Source organism: Malania oleifera, chromosome 10 (genome assembly GCF_029873635.1).
Source record: "Malania oleifera isolate guangnan ecotype guangnan chromosome 10, ASM2987363v1, whole genome shotgun sequence".
Classification (NCBI taxonomy): Eukaryota; Viridiplantae; Streptophyta; class Magnoliopsida; order Santalales; family Ximeniaceae; genus Malania; species Malania oleifera.
In genome coordinates, this window is record NC_080426.1 from 6,998,394 (window position 1) to 7,023,221 (window position 24,828).

Genomic DNA, 24,828 nt, shown 5'->3' on the forward strand with positions numbered 1-24,828 from the left:
ACTTTAGCTCATCTCATATTTTATAGCCCTTCTCAACTTTCCCAAAATTTAAAATAGCTCCCCATATAAAAGTCTCAAACTTTAATGTCCATCTATTTTTGAGGTGAATAACTAATTGTGTGTTTAAAGATACAAATGAAATGGAATTTGGTACAAACATAATGAAATTTACTACTCGATTTATTCATGTCCCCCACTTAATTTTTAATTTCATTCCGTTCTAATTTTATTTTATTTCACAAATATAACGAGACATGTGTGTAAAGTTAAGTAAGAAATTAATAGGTTAATTTTTATTTTATTTTTTGATACTCTCCAATTGAGTAGAGAGAATGCATCTAAGATTTGAATCCATAGATTTTAAGATTTGAATTTAAATTGATGTAAAATTTAACATAATTTTGTATTGAATATTTATATAAATTTTAATTTTAATTTTAAATTTTAAATTTCGAAATAGATGGTAAACTTGTAAGATGGCAGCAATCAAAGTAGTAAATATAAACAACAAAAGAATCAAAGACCTCCCAAAGTAGATAAAATAAATGCTTACTATTATTTGAAAAGCAAGCCCCAAAAAAGATGCTCGTTTACAGACCAATCTGTTGGCTAAGACAAACCATTAGAATTGAGACACGTGGCGAAAGAAACTTCTGTTTATTTTTTATTTACTTATCATTTGACGTCATTTTTAAAAAGAAAAAAAAAAAAAAAACAAACTCTCTACAAATGTTGCAAGTAAAGTTGAGAGACACGATTTGATGGCTTCCATCAAAGCCAGCCCTTCTCTTTCTTTTGACAGCGCAGGCCTTGCTTTTCAGCTTTTGTTTTGTTCTGTTTTTTCACTCTCTCATGCTTTATTTTACTCCTCACCTTTCTTCAAATATCATATTTATCAAATCATTTCATATCAACTTGTTGACGACATGACATGACGCAGGTTGATATGATGATTTTTTTTTTTTCCGTGAAAATTATTAGCACCGGAGGAGCCCATAAATGTATTTGATACACATAAGTGAACACCAACTTGACCAAAAAGTTTAAACTTATTGGGTCTTGAGCTATATTATTTATATAAATACTCATCAAATACTCACTTTTTCTAATATGGAACAAACTTCACAAGTGGAATTCTTAACAATCTCTTTCTCACTTGTGAGTTCCAACTGCTCCCCCTTGAACGGAAGCTCCACCACATGTGAGTTTCAACTGCTTTCCCTTGAACAGAAGTCATCTTCTCCCTTGATGAAGTTTTGAGAAATATGAACAAAGATTCTTATTGTTGTCAATTGAAAAAACTTCCACCCTTTTTCACTTTATTGTATCAGCATATATACACGTATACAAACTCTATTCTAGGCAAGAGAACTAAAATCAAGCCTCACATTTACAGCACAGAATATTTAATATTTATTACAAACATAATGTCAGCCTATAAATCAGGACTTGTGATTAGGAACTTGATTTGAGGAGTCTTTCTTTATATGTCCCCACAAGATGGAGTAGCCATCAGCTAAGCCAATCTTGATTTTTAGAGTCTCCATGCGTTGGCATGATAATGGCTTGGTCATTAAATCTGCTAGCTGATCTTGAGTGTTGACATGTTGAACATTGAGAATTTTGTTTTGAATCATCTCACGAACAAAATGTAGATCAATTTTTATGTGTTTTATCCGATAGGATTGAAACTAAGATGTGTCGCACCCAGATTATCACATAATAATGTTGGTGTATGTTTTATTGATAGCCCGAGTTCTTTGAATAACGATAGCAGCCACACGATTTCAGAGGCAACATTGGCAAGAGATCTATACTCAACCTCGGTTGATGATCTTACAACAACTTTCTGTTTTTTTGAACTCCATGAAATGGGATTAGAACCAAGGAAACTTATGTATGCTGATGTGGATGTACGATCATCAAAGTTGCCTGCTCAATCAGCATGAGAATATGTGGTAATAGCAAAGTTGGAATTTTTTTTTTAATATGAATGCCATAGAAAATGATTTGTTTCAAGTACCGGAGAAGTCACTTTGTTGCGGCCCAGTGAGTTACAGTGGGTTTATACATAAATTGTGACAATTTATTTACTGAGAAACAAATGTTTGGGTGTGTGAGGGATAAATACTGAAGACCTCCAATAACACTTCGAAACTCGGTACTATCAAATGATGTTATTCCATCAACCAGCTTTGGAGCCATGCTTGTAGACATCAAGGTAGATACTTCTGTTGCACCCATCATATTTGTTTTTGAAAGAAGGTCCCAAATTTATTTGTGCTGGGATAGGAAGAGACCGAATATTGTTGGAATGACTTCCATGCTCAAGAAGAAATGAAGCTAGCCCATGTCTTTTATAGAGAATTGAATTCCAAGTTGTTTAATGATATGAGATTAAAAAAATCAGATTCCTGCCAGTGATGACCAAATGTCACGCCCCGAACCCGGAAATGGGACCCAGGGGTGAATAAAGTAACCTAACCTGTCTCTGTATCAATATTAAATATGCATGATACCATATACAAGAGGGTCCGACCCCGTGGGGTAACGGATGCCCTATATACATACATACAATACATGTCCATACTCATCAACATACGCAGCGGAATACGGTCTTTCTTTACATCAAACTGTACCATACTAGAGTCTATACCATACAGGGTTAAACATACCTACAAATACTATACATATCACGGGTGTCTACAAAATCCATTAAGACAACCCGGTTACAAAATTCGTACCTATCAGGTACTAACAGTAACTAAACACACCCCCTGCTTCCGGATACTAGGATGCTAGTTTCGGCTACCCGAAGGACCTGAAAAACATTTGTATATATATTCAGGGTGAGCACCTCTCAGTACGGGAGAAAACAGGTTATATCAGTGTGTGGCATACCAGTGTCATTTTCATACTTCATAACACATACATACTATACAGTTTGAAACACATACGTATAGTTTCAAAACAAGTTCCATACATTCTCATACAATTCCATACAGTTCCAGTATTTTCACAAAACCATTCCAGTTCATACGATACTCAAATACATACATACATACATACATATAGTCAGTGTCGTCACACTACTCACAACTGCACAAGTCACCTAGTCTCACAGCGGTTACGTTCCAACACATTAAACTATGAAGGTTTCTGACTCAGGCCCAATAGTGAATCCATTGCTACACATGCAACTACACAAGGTCACCTGGTCTAACCCCGATTACGTTACCATGTGCAAACTACGCTGCGTTAACCTAGGCCCACTGTGGTCCATTGCTTTCGGTGACCAATCGAATCATACTGGTGATATTTCGCACCTCGGATACAGAGCCGGCCACTCTTGCCCACGGTAGTTAACCATTACAGGGCACAGCGTACGGTAGTTAGCCGCCCCTAGTTGTTACGGCGTACAGTAGTTAGCCGCCCCTAGCCGATTTTCACAAAACCTGGAATCACTTTGGAACTCACGTCCCTATATATTTCAGCGTACGGTAATAAGCCGCCACATAGCTGTTTTTCACAAATATCTGGAACAACATACAAACATACACACATACCACACTTATTTAGTTTACGGCAAATCATATCGTTTACAATTTCAAGTATACAGTTTATGCAAATATGGATTACGGTCACCTCAATAATACGGTTTAAACAACATAAACGATTTTCCAATCAAATAAGAAATGATACTCGAAATCCCCAATTTTCTCGAAAACTATAACCCGAAAATCCCGTATTTTCACCCGATAGATTTTCCCAAATAAGTAGTCAAAACATACATACGATCGTAGCCTACAAGCTTAATCCTTATTTCAAAAATAAACTGATATAAACAGAATCCTCTTACCTCAACCCGAAACCAAACCACGAACTCTACGGCCCTCAAAACTACGAACCGAGACTCCGAAATCTACAAATCACAATACTAAACATGCTTATAATCCATACTACTATACATATACCGAATCAGAAATGAAAACCGAGTCTTTCCTCGATTTTGGCTCGAAACCCGAAAACGCTCAAACTGAGATTCCGATCCACAGAAGTTATAGAGAATCCCTCCACGATCCTCGTGGTAACCTCAGATTTTCGATTCTATTAACAACCAGCGAGGAAATCTAGAGAGAGAGAGAGAGAGAGAGAAGCTTAGTGAAGAAGAAAACCCAAATATCCCTTTTTTAAGCCTTTGACCCGGTCGGTTTTCATCGACGAAAAGTACCTTCGTCGACGAAAAGTCAATGATTTCGTTGCGGATGTCGGCAGCCTCATCGACGAAGTCTGATCTTTAAAATTTTCCAGACCTCTTGGCTTCTCTTTGTCGACAAACCTCTGAATTCCGTCGACGAAAAGTCTACTGCCTTCGTCGACAAAATCTGCAGAACTCCATTTTGTATTTTCCGGGTTCTTACACCAAATCATTCACATATACCAATAAATAGCACAAAACAGAGTTTTGTTGGTAGATAAACAAGGATGAATCTGCCTTTGAATTTTGAAACTCGAGACTCACGATAGTTATTTTCAGTGCCAAGTACCAGGCTTTAGGAGCCCGTTTTAGGCCATAAATTGCCCTATTTAACCTACAAACGCATAATTAGGTGTTGATGCAACTTTGAATCCCGGGGGTTGGGCCATAGAAACTGTTTCATTTAATTGGTCATGCAAAAAGGCATTGTTAACATCAAGTTGTCTTAAGGGTCATCCCTGCATTACAGCAATTGTTAGAACAGTTCAAATTGTTGTAGGCTTCACAACAGGGCTAAAGGTTTCCTTGTAATCCAACCCAGGACGTTGATTGTAGCCTTTGGCAACAAGTTGTGCTTTAAAATGATCTATAGACCCATCATGTTTTCACTTGACCTGAAATATCCATTTGCACCCTACAGGTTGACAATTAGATGGGGGAGGGACCAGTTCCCATGTGCCATGGCGCATAAAGGTAGTGAGTTCTTCTGACATGGTTGTTCTCCAGTGTGGTGCAAGAAGAGCTTGTCCTACACAAGTAGGTTCAATGGTGCTTGGAATGGGATGTTCAGTTGTGGAATTTAGTTGTTTGGTATGGATGTTATTCATCGACCAAGTGGTCATGCAGTGGGTTCACGTAGGTTGTTGTGCAGACGAGTCACAGGTAGTTGGTATGTGACCAAGGTTCAAATCAGTGGGTTCATGCGAATGTGAGGATGATGTTGCAATGTCATGCGATGCAAGGGAGTTAGGGCATGAGAAAACAGAGTCAAGATGCTAGGAATGAAGAGAAGAAGTGAAAGAGGCGGTACCTGGGGGTGATGCGAAGGTGTTCGCTTCTGTCGAAGTCACTGGTGGAGGCTACTGAATGAATGGAGGTGCGTTAAAAAGGGGTGAAGCACTTGCAGAGGACAACGAGGATGCTGGTTTTTTAGAGAGACCATTTCGGGTTTCATCAAATAGAACATGCCTGGAGTGATACATTTTGTTGGTAGATGAATCAAGGCACTTGTAGACATTTTGGGTCAAAGAATAGCCTACGAAGAGATAGGGAATTGCTTTGGGCTACATTTTGTTAGTGTTATACGGTCGAGTGAGTGGAAAGCATAAACAACCAAATTTTTTTAGCTTCAAATAGTTTGGTGGTTGTTTAAATAATGCTTCAAATGGAGATATGTTTTGAAGTAGAGGGGTTGGTTGACGGTTAATGTAACAACCCGAAGAATAATGGTATTTAAATAATAATAAAAAAGGGAAATGGAAGCCAGAAGAAGAAGGAGGCAGTTGACGACGTTGCATTTTGGAAAAAAATAATCCCGAGGAATTTTTCAGCTCCTCGTCGACGAATATAGGGGACTCGTCGACAAGGGTATAATAGGAGCTCGTTGATGAGGATAGGATTCGTCGACGAGAAGATACCGAGAGAGGATTTCAAAAGCCTGAAATTCATCGACGAAGGTTGTAGTTCGTCGACGAACTTTCTACAGGACGCGTCGACGAGGTGATGTGGCTCGTCGATGAATCCCACAGAATAAATAAGGTTAAACGGGATTTTCACTTCATTTTCCTGCACAAAATCTCTCTCTCTCTCTCTCTCTCTCTCTCTCTCTCTCTTTCTCTCTCTCTCTCTCTCTCTCTCTCTCTCTCTCTATCTATCTATCTATCTCCTCATACGGTTTCTCCTCCTTCTCTCTTCAATTTCGGGCCGAATTTCTGCCTGTTCGAGGATCTGAAGCCACCACGACGCTCCTCAGAAAGTTCTTTACAAATCTGCCGGAGTGGATCGTTGGTGAGGCTAAAGTGGAAACCATCCCAAATCTAGGGTAAGATTTTCTACTCAGTATTTATATTTTTTACAGTTGTAGAAAGCATAGTACGCGTAGAAACACTAAACTTTAGTTATGGGGAATGTTGTTTTCAGCGTGTTGAATAGGGAACCCTGTGAGTGCAGGAGTGTTTGATTTAGGGGCTTTTCAGGACACAGGTAAGGGAATAAACTAAGCTAGTATTTTATGAAAATATGTATATTGTTATAGCATTTGATTTCAGGAAATAAATATATTTATATATGATTTATATTTGGGAAAATACTGTTGAAAATGATGGTATGTTGAATATGCGAAAACCCTGTTAGTGTGGCATGAGTAAAAATTGTTATGAAATACTGTTTTCTGGGAATGTGTGAATGATACGGATTTTTATAATGGAAAACCAGCGTATGGGCCGAGATTTTGATATATTTGCTGGCGTACGGGCCAAGCTATGTGTATGATTTGCCAGCGTATGGGCTGAGCTATATGTATGATTCACTAGTGTACGAGCTGAGCTATGGATATGTTTGCCGGCGTGCGGGCCGAGCTATGGAAATGATTTGCCAGTGTACGGGTTGTGCTATGATTTGCGAGCTATGGTAAAATATGAAATACCGGTGTATGGGCCGATGATTTTTCATGATATACGTAAATATGCAAAATGATATGATTGATCTGATAATTAATTATATGAGATATCCATGTATCACAGTTTCAGTATATGTTATATGATATTAGAACCTGGTTGGCTTGGTCTAGGCTAGCACTTACACGGTACCTTTGCCATGTGTCCATGGTCATCATGATCATGATATTTGTGTTAATGCCGCTGTATGGAGTGGTGTGAGATTGGATGGTCGATGTGGTTTTTAAGAAGTGCGTGAGCACCCCTGGTGTACAGACCAGGTCAGGCAAACCTATCAGACTTACAGACTGTACTTTTGACTTGGCAGTGGTCGGCCAACCATTATCAGGTCCCGCCTTCGGGCCACACAACCTAGTCATGTGGGGGTAATACATGACAACAGTCAGCTAACCTACTAGGAATGTTTTTGTATTATTATTATTATATGAGATGAAATATGTTTATGAAAATGCAGTATGTTCTACCATGTTTTGATGATATATATGTTTTCCGAGATTTAACAAAACAGTTACTAAATATGTTCTATATGATATATGTATAACACAGAATACTCATATTGCCACACACTAGTATTAGTTTATTTTCCTTACTAAGAGATGTCTCACCCCAAAATTTTATAAACTTTTCAGGAGTCCCAGATAGGAGAGCGAGAAAAGCCCCACTGATCTAGAGCTGTTTGTCTGCCTTCTTTGAAGGGTAAGTTTTAGTAGGAACAGTTGGATTTTGTGGGAAATGTCCTTAGATTTTGTTTTGGGATGTATATACTGAAATACAATGGATATAGTAACTCTAGTATTTATGGTAATGTGATGGATGTTTTCGTATTTATAATATTGTGATTGTATGTTTCATACTGCTTAGGCTTCTGTTATGTTTCTGATGTATCCTCGGTACCCACGAGTCCAGGCGAATTATAATCTGCTGAGTTGAGTTTTGTGATTTTGTAATAAAAAAAATGTAGAAATTAAGCAGGTCGTCACAGTTAATAAGGTATGCTGCAGTGGAAAAGGCATAGGGCCAATATTTCAAGGGTAGAGAAGCATCATGTAATAGAGTAAGGCCCGTTTCCACTAAGTGATGGTGACGACACTTAGAAACACCATTTTGTTGTGGTGTATGAGGAGCGGTTGTGAAGTGGCTTATTCCATGAATGGAGAAATATTTTTTTAAAGCCGTAAACTCACCACCGTTATTTGAATATATGGTTTTGATTTTGGATTGAATTTTGGTTTCAACAAGATGTTTAAATTGGGGAAATATTGTGCTGACACTAGATTTCGTTTCCATAGGGTAAAACCAAATATATTTTGTGAAATGATTAACCAAAATGAGATAATAATGGGATCCATCAATGCCAATAGTATTGGAGTGTGCCCAAACATCAGTATAGATTAAGTCAAGAGGGGCATGACTTTGAAGGCTATTTTGCCGAAATGGGAGTTTGTGAGCTTCATTAATGGAACAAGAAGTACAAAGATGAGAGACAATTTTTCCTTTTTTTATTGGAAGAGAAAAAGAGGTGACAAGGTGTTGGACAATTTTATGAGATGGATGTCCAAGAAGTTTGTGCCACCCTTCAACAGAGGTTCGTTCATGTACGTTTGCAACCATAGGTGGAGAAGACTTCACAATTGACTTTGGAAGAGTGTAAACACCATTTTCACATGCACCTTTGAGTAGAACCGCCCCCATGGTCTGATCCTTGACAAGAAAAGAAAAGAGATGAAATTTAACAAAAACATGATTGTGAGTGGTAAAATGATGAATAGAGATAAGACTTTTTCGAATATTAGGAACACAAAGGGTATCATTTAAATGAAAAGAGTGTGTGGGTGAGTGAAGAACCAATGTGAGAGACATGCAAACCTGAACCGTCACTGATGACAACCTTGTCAGTGCCATTGTATTCAATATGGACAGATAAATTAGCCAAATCACCAGTGATATTGTGGGAGGCTGCTTAGTCTATAAGCCACTTTGTGTTTGGGGTGGGTACAGTGGAGGTACACATCGTGACCTATAAGAAGGTCATGTAACTCCTTGAAGGTGAGAGGGCGTTCGCAGGCATGAATAAGAGTCATAGACCGTTGAGGATGTAAAGTGTTAGATCATTGTCAGAGATTGGATTATCAATGAGGGAGATTGCATCTGCGAGAGACTTGACTGTGTGGAGGTTATCTTGAATTGACTGATTTCCCTTTTTGATCAGAGTAAGTTCCTCCTTAAGTTGCATTGTCCTAGTGCGAGACTTACTTGCGTACATTTTATGTAATTTTTGTCATGCTTCTTGGGAGGTTTTGGCAATGGAGATGAAGGGTGTAATAGTTGTGGTCGTAAAGGCCAGAATGGCACTGAGGATAAGCTTATCTTGTCTGATCCCTTGTGTTCTTTGATGAGCGGAAGTGGAGGGATCATTGGGTTTAGGGCAGGGCTTATTGCCCGTAACATAACCAAGGATATTATATTCAATGAGCAGTGCTTTGAACTGGGCATGCCATTGAGGAAAGGTGGAAGGAGTGAGTTTTTCGTTGATCTAAGCAGTGATATTGAGAGCAATAAGGGGAATGTCTATTGGAGATGGTGGGGTTGCAATCAGGTTATGGGTATTGTCAGAGGAAGTGATCAAAGGCTCGGTGGAGGTTGGCTCTACTAATACCATGATGAAGTTTTGAGAAATATGAACAAAGATTCTTATTGCTGTCAATTGAGAAATCTTACACCCTTTTTCACTTTATTGTATCAGCATATATACACGTCTACAAACTCTATTCTAGGCAAGAGAACTAAAATCAAGCCTCACATTTACAGCACATAATATTTGATATTTTTTACAAACATAATGTCAGCCTATAAATCAGGACTTGTGATTGGGAGCTTGATTTGAGGAGTCTTTCCTTATATCCCTTACGGGACAAATTCTCCAACAGTTTGCTCAAGTGAACTGTCATACGTGTCTCGGATTGTATTCCAAATGGCGCCTCCAAACCAATCTTACCTCCCACTTCTTGACCCAATTTGGATCCATCTTGGCAGCTTAGATAATCCTTCTTAGCCTCGATCACACACTCTCACACCCAGAATTATGAATCGTCGGCTCTGATACCATTTGTCAGCACCAGCGGAGTCCATAGGTGTGCTTGATACACATGGGTGAGCACTAACTTAACCCAAAAGCTTAAGCCTATTGGGTCTTGAGTTACATCATGTATATAAGCACTCATCAAATACTCACTTTTTCCAATGTGGGACAAACTTCACAAGTGGAATTCTTAACAGAAACTCCTACCATAGAAGAGTATAAACGAACCCTCGATCCGGCACCAAACCCACGGAGCGATGGCCTTCCCCCCTGATTCACCATTCGGGTTAATCGGACGTGGACACAGCTTATTCCTAGTCAAGTTAGACTTTTGGCCAACTCTCCTCCTATAACCTATTTCAAAACCCTTCACCCATAACTTAGCTTCGTCGCATCAATTGGGAGCATCAAATGAGTGCGTATACTAGGATTCAAACCCTGATGCTCCTACTAGATTGCTCGACATCTTTACCACTGCGCCAATGCCCTAGGGGCGATATGATGATATTTTTTTATGAGCTGCAATGTTTTTTCTAAATGCAAGGTTTATATGTTTTGTAGTTGTGGTGTACTTTGAATAATTAAGTACATGTGTTCACACAAGTGTATTAGATTCAATGTATCTACCGATTAAGGGTTGTAGCTCATTTTTGTTTTTAAAAGGATTTATAGGTGAAGGGATTCAAGTAAAAGGCAATAGAAATGAAGGAAAAGAATAATACAACGTTGATGATAACATTAATAGGAGTCATTGATGTAAAAGAAAGCATAGGGATAAAGTAAATTAAAACATCTTACGAATATTTTTTTTAAGATTTTTAGTAACTATAAAGTTTTTAGTAAAACCACCATACGATTTTTTATATCTTATGTTTGAAAGTTTTGATTTCAGGCGTTAAATTTGGATTTGTGTGTATTTGGACAAAACACAATATAAAATTTCATTTAAATTCGCATAAATTCAAATTTAAAAATCCAAATACAAGTTCTCAAATGTTGTCTCACAAATTTCTAAAACATTGAAGGAGACAAGGGCATGGGCTGTTGCCTATCCCCCACTCCCTTTGTCCAATAAATGATTGAACCATCATAAAAAATAAAGTTTCAGTAAATTAAAAAAAAACTATTACTTGTAGAATTTCATTTAAATATATTCAACTTATCATAAATGACTCAATTATAGAAAGAATATGTGAGATAAATAATAGTACAATCCTTCTTAACATTTTATTTAGATACCTTAATGCTATGGGTCACGAGTCCGTGAAATCAAACATAAGGACTACAATCTTTTTTCTTTATCTCTAATATTATCATGTAAATCCGTAATATCGTTTGCTCATTGATCTAAGTACTTTTTATTTATATATATGAGACAAATAACAAATGATCTAATAATGAAAAGAATGTATGAATAAAATATGAAAACAATTATTACTGGCATTTCAATTAAATTAATATTTTCTCTCTGTCTCTAATATTATCATGTAGATCCATAATATCATCTACCTATAACTCTAAGTACTTTTTATTTAAATATATTAGATAAATAACAAATGATCTAATAATTAGAATAATGTACCAATAAAATAATGAAAAGGGGAGAAGAAAAACAAAAAAAAAAAGACAAGGGCTGCCCCTAGGCCAATAAGGAAAAAAAAAAAAGGGGGAGGGGGCCTAGGCGGTCAATTAATTTCATTGACTATCATCACTTCTCTTTTTCTTTTTTAATAAAAGACATCCATTCTTTTAAAAAAATTTAAAAAAAGATAAGATCTTTCCTAAGTTTTAAAAATGTCACCGACTTTTCCTAAAATTTTAAAAATACTATAGACTTTTCTTAAACTTTGACAAAAAGATATATATATATATATATATATATATATATATAAATTATCTTTTTACAAAATATAATAAAAGATCTGTGTCTTTTTGGTAAAGCTCAAGAAAGGTTCCTGAAATTTTTATAACCTTAAAGAAGATTCATGTTATTTTTGAAATCTCAAGATAGGTTATTGTCTCTTTATCAAATCTCAAAAGAGATCAATATCTTGTCTTTTTTTTTTTTTTTTTTGTTTTTTTAGAAGGATGGAGATGTGTATGCCTGGGTTTGCCAAGATACTTATGTTCCTAATTTGTTTATTGATGAACCTATCATTATGATTTTACATGGGAGGAAATAGGGTGGATTTTCTTATTAAAATATTTAAATAACCTCTATTTTAATTAAATTTAATATATAATATTTTCTTAAATTATTTTAAATTTTTTTCAAACAATTTGTCTTAACTACCTATCGCAACGTCCCCGTGGGGCTAAACCCACGTGACGAACGAGATCGAAATTCGAAATCGCTTCGACCGAATGACGGACTCGATATTATATGATTCGAAACTTGGTACAAGATATGGATTAAGAAATGTGTTGTTTTAAAAACAATGGAGTCGCCACTAGCCTATTTATTCTAGGTGCAGTTAGAATGCCTATTAACATACTACTAGTTCGTTGATTGTCTCGGTCCATGAAAACTAGCAGTCAACGGTCTGTGTTGCCAAATTTGGATTTCAGGAGTATGTTTATGCAAAGGGAAGATATTAACACCCCTTTATACTCATCCAGCGGATGGTACCTAATTAACCTAAAGATCAAAATTGACCGATCACGACCTCTGTTCTTATGTTTATTTATTTACCTAGTCTTTAAATATTGGATAGTCCGGCATAAGATAGAGACTACCCTTACCTCAAGACTCCCAATAGCGTGCTAAGAACATAACTCTCGGTAATCTTTTTTGAGGATTACTTAAAGTTTTCCTTTATTTCCCTTAAAATGTGCTAATTACCTCACCTTCATTTTTCGGGAAGATTTGCATAAGACAAAGACTTCTTACCTTCAAACCTCAAAGGCATGCAAAGACATAGCCTTTGAGATTTCAAGAAAATTTCATAAAGTTTTCCAATCAGTGACACATCAAATAGGCAAGTAAAGAAAAACCATTACATATATTCACAACATGCAATAAGATCACAGCTAAAAAATTACAAACAAGGTATGCATTAAAATTTAAAGATTCTAAAAAAATCACTAAAATAAAGTAATTTGATAAGAATCTTGCCCCTTATGAGATATTTTGAATCAAAAAACCTCTATTTTTTTAAATTTTCCTCACAAGGGAATGCACACACAAACTCATAAAAATAAGCTTAAAATGCTTGACAACAACAAGACTTACGATAATAATAGCAATAACAACAGTAACAATAATAATGAAAATGACAATGAAGAAAATAACATTGTACACACACACTCACACACACACACACACACATATATATACTACATAATGATGCACACATCATAACACATACATATATACATATATTTATATATTAATAGACCCATACCACACAAGCGCGCACACACACATAGATGCATAATTTATATTTTAATGTACACACATACATGCATGCTTCCATACCCACATCCACCTTATGTATACATATTGACATTCATGCACCACACATGCACTCACTCACACCTTCATGCATCACACATTCTCCTTCTCTCTCTTTTCTTTTTCTTCTTCTCTTTCTCTCTCTCTCTCTCTCTCTTCTTCTATCGCAATTCTCCCTCTCTCTACTTTCTTCTTATCTTGCAGTTCTCTCTATCTCTCTTCGTTATTTTCTTCTTCTTTCATTCTCCCTCTCTCTCTTCTTCTCTCACAGTTCTCTCTCTCTACTCTCTTTTCGTTATTCTCTCTCTCTCTCTCTCTATTCTCCTTCATTTTCTTCTTTCTCTCTTTCTCTTATTCTCTCGCAGTTTCCTCTCTCTACAATCTATTTTCTTCTATCGCAGTTCTCGCTTTATTATTTTCCCACAAATAACTTCATTTTTCTTCAATTTTGTAGATTCAGAGAAATGGGAACAGGGGCTTTTATAGTTTTGGTTGCCATATGAGTTTCTTTATTTAGTTTTTTTTTTTAAAAATTTATTGTTTATTTGACTTAAATTTTCTCAAGAAAATTTCCCCCATATTTTCCTTTGAACCAAATAGAATGAACTGCCTGACCTAGGTTAGGGGCTGATTTGGTTAGGTTTAGAAGTTAGGCTCACATTAGAAATGGGCTTAGTTGGCTACGGGCTCATATTAGGATTGGGCCTAATTGGCTATAGGCTCGAATCAGAGTTAGGCTTAATGGGCTAATTTTAACTGAATTGTTATAATTTGGGCTTGAGTTTGAGATTGGGTTTGGACCGAGCCAAATTATATTTTGAATGGGTCCTGGTTTCCAGTGTTGGGATTAATAGGCTTGGGCTTAGTTGAATGGTCTTAGATTAAATAGGCTTAGTGTAACGCCTCGAACCCGAAACTAGGGCCTAGGGTGTTATGTGTTCCACTCACATATCTTTGATACTAGCATTAACATGTACGGAGTGGAAAATAACTAAACATCCTCAATTTATATTACCAGAGTGCTAATTTATACAACCGAAAAGGGCCTCCACTCGGCCATATTAAGTTCCCAAGTAATTAAAACATAAACGTAAATATAACTGTTCCAATCTCTTACAGATACTCACACTATACTAAGCTATCCCGAAAACCCTACCTTGGAGCTCGCTAAGTTCGACCACCAAAAGGTCCTAAAAAAAATTAATTTGTATACTAGGGTGAGACACCTCTTAGTAAAGCGAAATAATTTTTTATCAATGTAGAGACCCGAAAATATAATAAATAAATGAAAATAATAAAAATGGAATTTTAGCCAGAGGAGTAGAAAATCGGAGACAGTTTTCTGAAGGGAGGAGAAAATCGGCGAAGATTTTTGGTTGCAATGCTGAATTTATAAAGGAACCCAAGAGTCATTTGAAAAACATAAAAATAAAAAAACTCTCTCTTTCACTCTCAAGAAACCCTACGAACCCTCTTTCAATTTCCTTCGATTCTGGTTCCGTTAAAACCCGGATTGACGATCAGAAATCACCACGAAGTTCCTAGGAAGATTTTCTACAACATAGGCGGAGCGGAAATTCAGTTTGAGGTTTCAGGGCACCATCCCAAAACTGAGGTAAGGGTGTTATTTGAGTGTTTGTGGGTTGTTTATCTGAATTGTTGGATGTATAGATTTAGAAATGTGAATATGAATATAGTTTTGGAGTTAAACTAAGGAAATGGGAATTTGTGAAATATAGGGTTATGGTGTAAATGATGTAGGCATGAGTTAGAGTTTCGGCGAGTATTTTTCTAGAAAAATAAGGTAAAGATAGTAATATTTGCCTAGTTGACATTCTGTAGATAAATTGAAATATGCAAGTTTGGGAAAATATGAATATGATAATTATTTTGGGAACTCAGTGGATTAACTAGGGAAAATTCATGTATATAATTTCAGGGCGTTGAAATTACGAATGCCGCAAGCGTGAAATAGGAAATAATAAACAGTCCTCAGATAGTCAGGTAAGGGAAATATGTTAAGTTAGTTAAATTAGAAATTTTACCAATAAAGCATAGTATTTGAATATGAGTTATAGAGTATGGTTTTGAACTAATTAGAGCAAGGAAATTATATAGTATTACAGATTATATTTATTAAGTTTTATTTAATTTGGGTGGCATAAGAAATACTAAAATATTACATAATTATGATTATATAGTTTTTACAGAATAATGATATACAACTTTTACAGTTTTATTTACAAAGTTACGGCTATACAGAGTCTTACAGAATTACAGTTTACATAGTTATACAAAACAATGATTATACAGTATTTTATAGAACCATGATATACAGAGCATAGAACAATGACATACAAAAATACAGTTGATACATATACAGTTATATTATAGCGTCATGGTTAATACCGAGAATTACAGCATCATGGTAAATACAGTTGATACAGAATCATGGTAAAACAGATAGATATTATATAGAAATAGTATTATATAGTATCAGATCCTGATGGAACAGAGCATTTTACAGAGCACGGTACCGTAGCTATACAGTATAGATAATGCAACCATACGTCTTAGATATAGTATGATTTTTCTGATTGTGCCACAGGTAGAGTAGAGGGTTCCCTGGCGTCCAGACCAGGTGGAGCTGGCCTTTCGTGTTATAGACACAGATAAATATAGTTAGGCTAGCACTGGTAGGCCAAACAGTGTTCAGTCCCGCCTACGAGCTGCACAACTTTGTTATAAGGGGTTAAATCATAACATACAACCATTTAAGGAAGTTTTCAGAATTACGTACATATATAGTGTACACAGAAAACGGAGATTACCTATTATAGTTAGAATTATGATTGAATAGTAACTCATAAATTCTATATTTTTAATGATATAGGTGTGGGTTATTATACAGATACTTTTTGCATGATTTCTAATTTATAGTTTAATTAAAGATTATATTTTGTGTACAGACTCATATGCCACACACTAGTAATAACATGTTTCTTCCTACTGAGAGGTGTCTCAACCCAAAATTATGAATATTTCAGGTAACCTAGAGAGACGTGCAAGGCCGGTCAAAGATAGAGGAGGTAGTTGAGTCGGCATAGTTTTGGGGTGAGTCTCGGGCCGAGTAGTAGAGCCCTTAGTATTTTGGGATTTTTTTGGGAAATGATGTACATGTGTGTATATATTTATAGGTGGATCAGCAGCACTCTAGTATTATGTATTTTGGGATATGATTTGGATATTTATGTTTTCCGCTGCATAGGTGATATACATGGAAGGCACAGGTTATCACAGCATCCACACTAGGCCGTGATAATGACAAATATTTATATACAGGGTATCGGAGATATGATATATAGCTTGACAATAAAAAAAATGATTAGAAAATTTGGCTCATTACAATTTGGTATCAGAGTCTAGGTTGTTAGGTTCTGTAGACTATAGTGTACAGCAGAAAACAATACCAGTGCATAGGAATAGATTAGGAATTTAGTGAGTCAATGTTGGGGAAACTAAGATGAGTATTTAGGGTTTTGTTCCGTGATCAGGAAGCAGGATTTCTGTAGTGGTTTCTGTGTCTTTCTTGGGGTGACGATTTCTAGAAAGCCATAGTAAACTATTGTCGAGTTGTGTTTTTTAATTACCATATTGAATCTTAAATTGAGAATAAGGACGTTTGGTTAATTGAGGATATAAGATTTCAGTTAGATAAATATGTTAGTTATGTTCTGCCTATAACCTGAACTGTAATTCTTCTTCTTCTTCCACGATCCCTGCTGAGGACCAGTCTGAGACCTAGAAGATACTGGCCTCTTCCTCTATTCCTGCACCGGCTCGTCTCCCTGGAGGTCGGTCTCAACTATGGTGGCTTTATCCACCCAAAAAGAGAACTCGCGGATCTGCAACATCCCTACAAGCAGGTGGATGTGTTTCCTCAGACCCCTCTCAAACCTCCGAGCCTTCTCGTTCTCATTTGGGACCAAGTACGGTGCGAATCGAGATAACTCGATATATCTGGCTGCATATCTCTACACCATCAGGGTACCCTGCATCAGGCCCAATAACTCATCGACCTTCGCATCGCGAGTAGAAGTCGTGAAGTATCTCTTGAAGAATACCTCCTTGAAGCGGCCCCACGTTATACCCGATGGATCAGCTCTGTGCTTCTCAAATAGACTCACTGCAATCCACCAACGCCCGACCTCTTCAGACAGCTGGAAAGTAGCGAAAAAGACTATCTACCTATCTGTGCAGCGGAGGACTTCCAGAATCCTCTTGGTCTTCTCGACCCAGTCCTCTGCTATAATCGGATTGCGTCCTCCTGAAAATGTCGGAGGGTGCAGACGCGTGAACCTCTCGATGGTACACCCCGCATTGGTAGGAGAGCTCTTGCGTCTCCTAAAACTCCGCCCGATATCTCGCATAACCTGTCTCGTCAAACCTCGTGGCATGGAAGGAGACTCATCACTCGTAGTCCCCTCAAAGCCACTATCCAAGTTGTTATCCTTGGGCTCCATTCTAAAAATAAAATAGGACTTGGTTAGAATTCCTATATTGTACACAGTTAACACAATCACTAACACTAATCATGTCAACTACCACTCTAATGGGTCCAGGTCTGTCCTATCACACTGACACAAATTCATCAATGGTTTGTCGTGATTTTTCTGAAATCGTCATTCCAGGAAGAACACGGAACACCACCAACGAGTCCCCGTCTAGCAACAATACAATCCTCGACCTACTCTACCCATTTCCTACATCCTATACTCTGGTAAGTACTCATAACTACGCCTAACCAAGTCTACAAGACCTAACAATCTAGTTAGCTCTTATACCAAACTGTCATGCCCCGAACTTGCAAATGGGTCCCAGGTGTGAAAGTAGTAACCTAACCTGTCTTTGTATCAATTAAACATACATGATACAATACTAGAAGAGGGTCCGACCCCGTGGGGTATACGGAAGCCCTAAAAGAAAACATACACATACAAATTCATACTCATCAAACACGCGGCAGAAAATGTTCATTCTATCTATATAGCATACCATACCATACCAGAGTCTATACAACACTAGGATAGACGTTCCCATAATTACAAAACATACTCCATGTGTCTACAAAAAAATCATCACGACAACTCGGTTACAAAACTCGTACCTATCCAAGCACTAACTGTAGCTAAATGACACCCCCGCTTCCGGATGCTAGGATGTTAGTTTCGGCTACCTGAAGGACCTGAAAACATTTGTATATACATTGGGGTGAGACATCTCTTAATAAGGAAGAAAGCAGGTTATATCAGTGTGTGACATACAAATGTTATTTTACGTAAAACATAACACCATACAATACGATACAGTTTGAAACATTTCCATATAGTTCCACACAGTTCCAGTATTTTCACAAATTCATTCCAGTACATATGATACCCAAACATACGGTCAGTGTCGTCACACTCAAGCAATTGAAACCCTATGATAACCGAAGCCTCACAACAGTACGTCGCCAATATGTTGTAGCTCACACCCATCAGTGACCACCCGGAACACATTGGTGATATTTCACACCCTCAGATATAGAGTCGAACACTCTCGCCCACAGTAATGAACCGATACATGGTGCAACGTATGGTAATTAGCCGCCACATAACTGTTTCAACATACGGTAATTAGCTGCCACTAGCTGATTTCATAAAATCTGTAATCATTTTGGAACTCATGTTCCTATACTCATCAGCGTACGGTAATTAGCCGCTACATAGCTATTTTACAAAATACCTGGAACAATTACATACAACCATACATTCCACACTCATTTGGTATATTGTAAATCATATCGTTTTCCAATTCAAACATACAGTTTTATAGAAATATGGATACGTTCACCTCAATAATACAGTTTAAATACAAAAAACATATTTTCCAAACAAAATAAAGATGATACCCGATATCCCCAACTTTTCCGAAAACTGTAACAAAAAAATTCCACATTTTTACCCAGTAGATTTCCCTAAATAAGTAATCAAAACATACATAAGATTGTAACCTACAGGTTTACCGATTCCGATTTCAAAAATAAACTAATATAAATAGAATCCCCTTACCTTAATCCGAAATCGAACCACGAACTCTACGGCTTCCAAAACTACGAACCGAGACACCAAAACCTAAACAGCGCAGAACAATACTTCCTTACAATTCGTACTACTACACATATTTCGAAAAAGAAATAGAAATCGAGTCTTACCTCGATTTTGGACCAAAACCCGAAACTGCTCGAAACGAGATTTCGATCCACTATTCACGAAGAGAATCTTGCCCTGATCTACACGGTAACGTCGAATTTACGATTTAGGCGACGAACAACGAAGGAATCTAGAGAGAGAGAGTGATCTTCAAGTTTTAGAGAGAGAGGGAGAGGATATTTTTAGATTTCTTAACTTAGAAGTAATGGAAACTGATATTTATAGCCCTTGATTCGGCCGTCGTCATCGACGAAATGGCATCCTCGTCGATGATTCACTGAATACGTCTCGTCGACGAGACGGTGACCTCGTCAACGAGCCTGAGATTCCTGATTTTTTCAAAGCCTCTTAGCTTCTCCTTGTCGACGAGCACCTAAACTTCATCGCCGAGTACAAAATGGACTTTGTCGATGAACTCAGGCTTCATCGACGAACTCTACTCAATTACCAATTTATCCTTCTTTTATATAATTAATCCACATATCACGGTTCGGGTTCTTATAAGACACCTCTCAGTAAGATGAAATAAATTATTATCAGTGTGTGACAGATGAGGTTTAGTGTAGTCAAAATATAACAGTTTAATTATTCGCCAATAACTGAACAAACACTTGTAGACAGTACTCGCACATACATCATCATCCATAACACAGAAATTTGCATACACATATATCACACGTATTACCATAGTACATCCACCATCACAAATCACACCACAACATATCCACAATCACGATGCATTCAATTCACATACACTATTATTTATAATGAGAGTTTCTCGAGAATTGGGGAGTTTACACACCCATACATGTAACGCCCCTTTGCTCTGATACCTTATGTAACTTTGCCCATTTATCCTGGGTGCAGCTACAACTGATACTTCAAGCCCTCAGGCAGAGAGTTTACTTCGCTTCAATCATACATAATGCCACAGTATAAAATTGCATTTAATACTTTGCTATAATTAATTTTCATATTCCAACTAGAACCCACACACATTCAATATCAACCATACCACAGAATCTGCATTCATGTCTACCACATCACATCACAATTACCATACATTCAATTCACATTCATGCACGCACATCCATAATTGAAATGCACATCTCTACAACACACCTTTACTTTCCGGCCTCCTCACTGCGTACTGAACATCCCTCCCCATCGTTCTCAGTATGTGGCCCACACAGGGACTTTCACAGATACAATACACACAACATCATTCATAGCACATCGAAAAAAATGAACTCCTCATCCATCTTGCCAATGTTTTCACCCCATTTATATAAATGACAATATAACAAACTCCTCATAATCTTGCCAACGTTATTCGCAACTTATATCATGGACAATATAACGAACTCCTTATTTGCCTGCCAACGTTATATTGTGATATACATGAAGGACATTAAATCACACAAACATATAAGTACTCACACCACAGCAATTGCAACCGGTTTATTATGAAGAATTAATCTCATGCCACATGAGTTAAGTGTTAACTACACTTACTAAACTGAGATGGTCAACCCTAATCACTTTGATCCTTTAGCAAAATACGTTTAAATAATCAAACCCATTATTTAATCGGTCAAATCATTTAGAAAATCCACTACAATAATCTAAAAGTCACATACTCTAATTCAATCGGTTCAACTTTGAAATAACAATTATTATAAAATCTCTAGGCTTACAAACGCCACTTTAATCAATTCATGATAATAATTGTAGAGACCCAACTTGTATAAGTTGGGTTCATCGAGGAAGGGTCACGTTCGTTGACGAAGTCCTTCAGATCCTCGTCGACGAAATTTAGAGCCTCGTCGACAAGCAAATACCGAGCGGATCAGAGAAATATCCAGAACTTGACCTCAGCGACAAAGGGATGGCCTCGTCGACGAGCCGTGTGGTGGATTCGTCGACAAAGACGCCGCCTCGTCGACGAGTTGGACTTGGTAAGCCCTATAAATATCCATTTTAAGTTGCTTAAGAGCTAAGTTTCTCCCAAAAGCTCTCTCTCTCTCTTTACCAATGAAAATTTTCTTTTTTTAAGGATAGAAAGTTGATGAATAAACAAATTTCGAGGGCAAAAATTTCTTAAGGAAAGGAGAATGTAATAATCCCAAAAAGGGCTATAGAAGATTAGTAGAGTGATTCTAAAAAAAATAAAAAAATAAAAAATAATAATAATATTATTAATATTAATTAATTAATTAATCGAATTTAAAAAAATAATTAAAAATTTATTTTTTATTTTTATTTAATAAAATATTTTATTATTAATATTAATTAAATATATTATTATTATTATTATTATATAACCTTACCTCCTGAAGCTTCTGCTTCAGGAGGCTTTCAGAAGGAAATAAAAAAAAAATTGCAGAGACTGCGCAAAGCCCCCTCTCCCTCTGAAATTTCTCTCTCTCTCCTCTCGCTCTCTCTCCCTCTCTCCTTGATTTCATGGCGGATTTTCGCCAGATCGAAAATCGAAAGATACCGAAGGACTCCATTCTCCCCTGTCGTCATTTCTACCGAAGCGGATCGGTGGTAGGAGCGGCGTAGACATATCTCTTGGGGTAAGCCAATTTTCTCTTTTTTCTTTAATTTCTTGTAAATTATAAGCCCAATCGACGAACGGACACTACCACGAGAATCTAGGGATGATTCTCTATAAGTCTAGTGTGACGGAATTCTCGTGAGGTTGTCGTGGTTAAAACCCCAAATTTGGGGTACGGGGTTTATTAAGGGGCTTATTTTTTTTTTTAGAAATGCTAAAATGTTGAGCATCTGGAATTAAAGTAGGATTTTTGAAATTTAGGGTCCAGGTGAGCGCCGCGCAAGAAATTTTGGAACCGGCTGGCAAAATTCAAAAAAATTAAATGGGGCTATTAAATGTTTTTTTAAATGATAATTTGTGGTATATGGAGCTTAGGGAATGTTGGATGGGTATTATTTTCGAGAAATAGATTAATTAATCTGGAAAAAATGCAAATTGCAAGAGTTGAGTTTCTGGCGCCAAGGGCGTAGAATCTGGGTGTTAACGAGTCTATCAGTAAGTCAGGTAAGGAGAATAAATTATAGCAGTATTTTTAGAATTATTGTTTAAATTAATATGTGAAAATGTGCTTATGATATTTTGTCCAGAATTATTATTTTTATAATGGGCTTGGGCTTGGTTGAATGGGCTTAGATTAAATAGGCTTAGTGTAACGCCTCGAACCCGAAACTAGGGCCTAGGGTGTTATGTGTTCCACTCACATATCTTTGATACTAGCATTAACATGTACGAAGTGGAAAATAACTAAACATCCTCAATTTATATTACCAGAGTGCTAATTTATACAACCGAAAAGGGCCTCCACTCGGCCATATTAAGTTCCCAAGTAATTAAAACATAAACGTAAATATAACTGTTCCAATCTCTTACAGATACTCACACTATACTAAGCTATCCCGAAAACCCTGCCTTGGAGCTCGCTAAGTTCGACCACCAAAAGGTCCTAAAAAAAATTAATTTGTATACTAGGGTGAGACACCTCTTAGTAAAACGAAATAATTTTTTATCAGTGTAGAGACCCAAAAATATAATAAATAAATGAAAATAATAAAAATGGAATTTTAGCCAGAGGAGTAGAAAATCGGCGACGGTTTTCTGAAGGGAGGAGAAAACCAACGAAGATTTTTGGTTGCAATGTCGAATTTATAAAGGAACCCAAGAGTCATTTGAAAAACATAAAAATAAAAAAACTCTCTCTTTCACTCTCAAGAAACCCTACGAACCCTCTTTCAATTTCCTTCGATTCCGGTTCCATTAAAACTCGGATTGACGATCAGAAACCACCACAAAGTTCCTAGGAAGATTCTCTACAACATAGGCAGAGTGGAAATTCAGTTTGGGGTTTTGGGGCACCATCCCAAAACTGAGGTAAGGGTGTTATTTGAGTGTTTGTGGGTTGTTTATCTGAATTGTTGGATGTATAGATTTAGAAATGTGAATATGAATATAGTTTTGGAGTTAAACTAAGGAAATGGGAATTTGTGAAATATAGGGTTATGGTGTAAATGATGTAGGCATGAGTTAGAGTTTCGGCGAGTATTTTTCTAGAAAAATAAGGTAAAGATAGTAATATTTGCCTAGTTGACATTCTGTAGATAAATTGAAATATGCAAGTTTGGGAAAATATGAATATGATAATTATTTTGGGAACTCAGTGGATTAACTAGGGAAAATTCATGTATATAATTTCAGGGCGTTGAAATTACGAACGCCGCAAGCGTGAAATAGGAAATAATAAATAGTCCTTAGATGGTCAAGTAATGGAAATATGTTAAGGGAATTAATTAATCAAATTTTTTTAAAAAAAAAAAGAAAAAAGATTAATTAAAAATTTATTTTAATTTTTATTAATAAAATATACTATCATTAATATTAATTAAATATATTATTATTATTATTATTATTATTATTATTATTATTATTATTATTATTATTATTATATAACCTTACCTCCTGAAGCTTCTGCTTCAGGAGACTTTCAGAAGGAAATAAGAAAAAAAAATTGCAGAGGCTGCGTAGAGCCCCCTCTCCCCCTGAAATTTCTTTCTCTCTCCTCTCATTCTCTCTCCCTCTCTCCTCGATTTCATGGCAGATTTTTGTCCGATCGAAAATAGGAAGATACCGCTAGACTCCATTCTCCGCTGCCGTCATTTCTACCGGAGCGGATCGGTGGTAGGAGCGGCGTAGACTTATATCCTTGGGTAAGCCAATTTTTCATTTTTTCTTTAATTTCTTGCAAATTATAAGCCCAATCGATGAACAGACACTACCACAAGAATCTAGGGATGATTCTCTACAAGTCTAGTGGGATGGAATTCTCGTGGGGTCGTGGTGGACAAAACCCCAAATTTGGGGCACGGGGGTTATTAAGGGGCTTATTTTTAATTAATTAGTATTAATTTAGAAATGTTAAAATGTTGAGCATCTAGAGTTAAAGTAAGATTTCTAAAATTTAGGGCCCGAGTGAGCGCCGCGGGTGGAATTTTGGAACCCGCAGGTAAAATTTAAAAAAATTAAGTGGGACTGTTAAATGTTAGTTTAAATGATA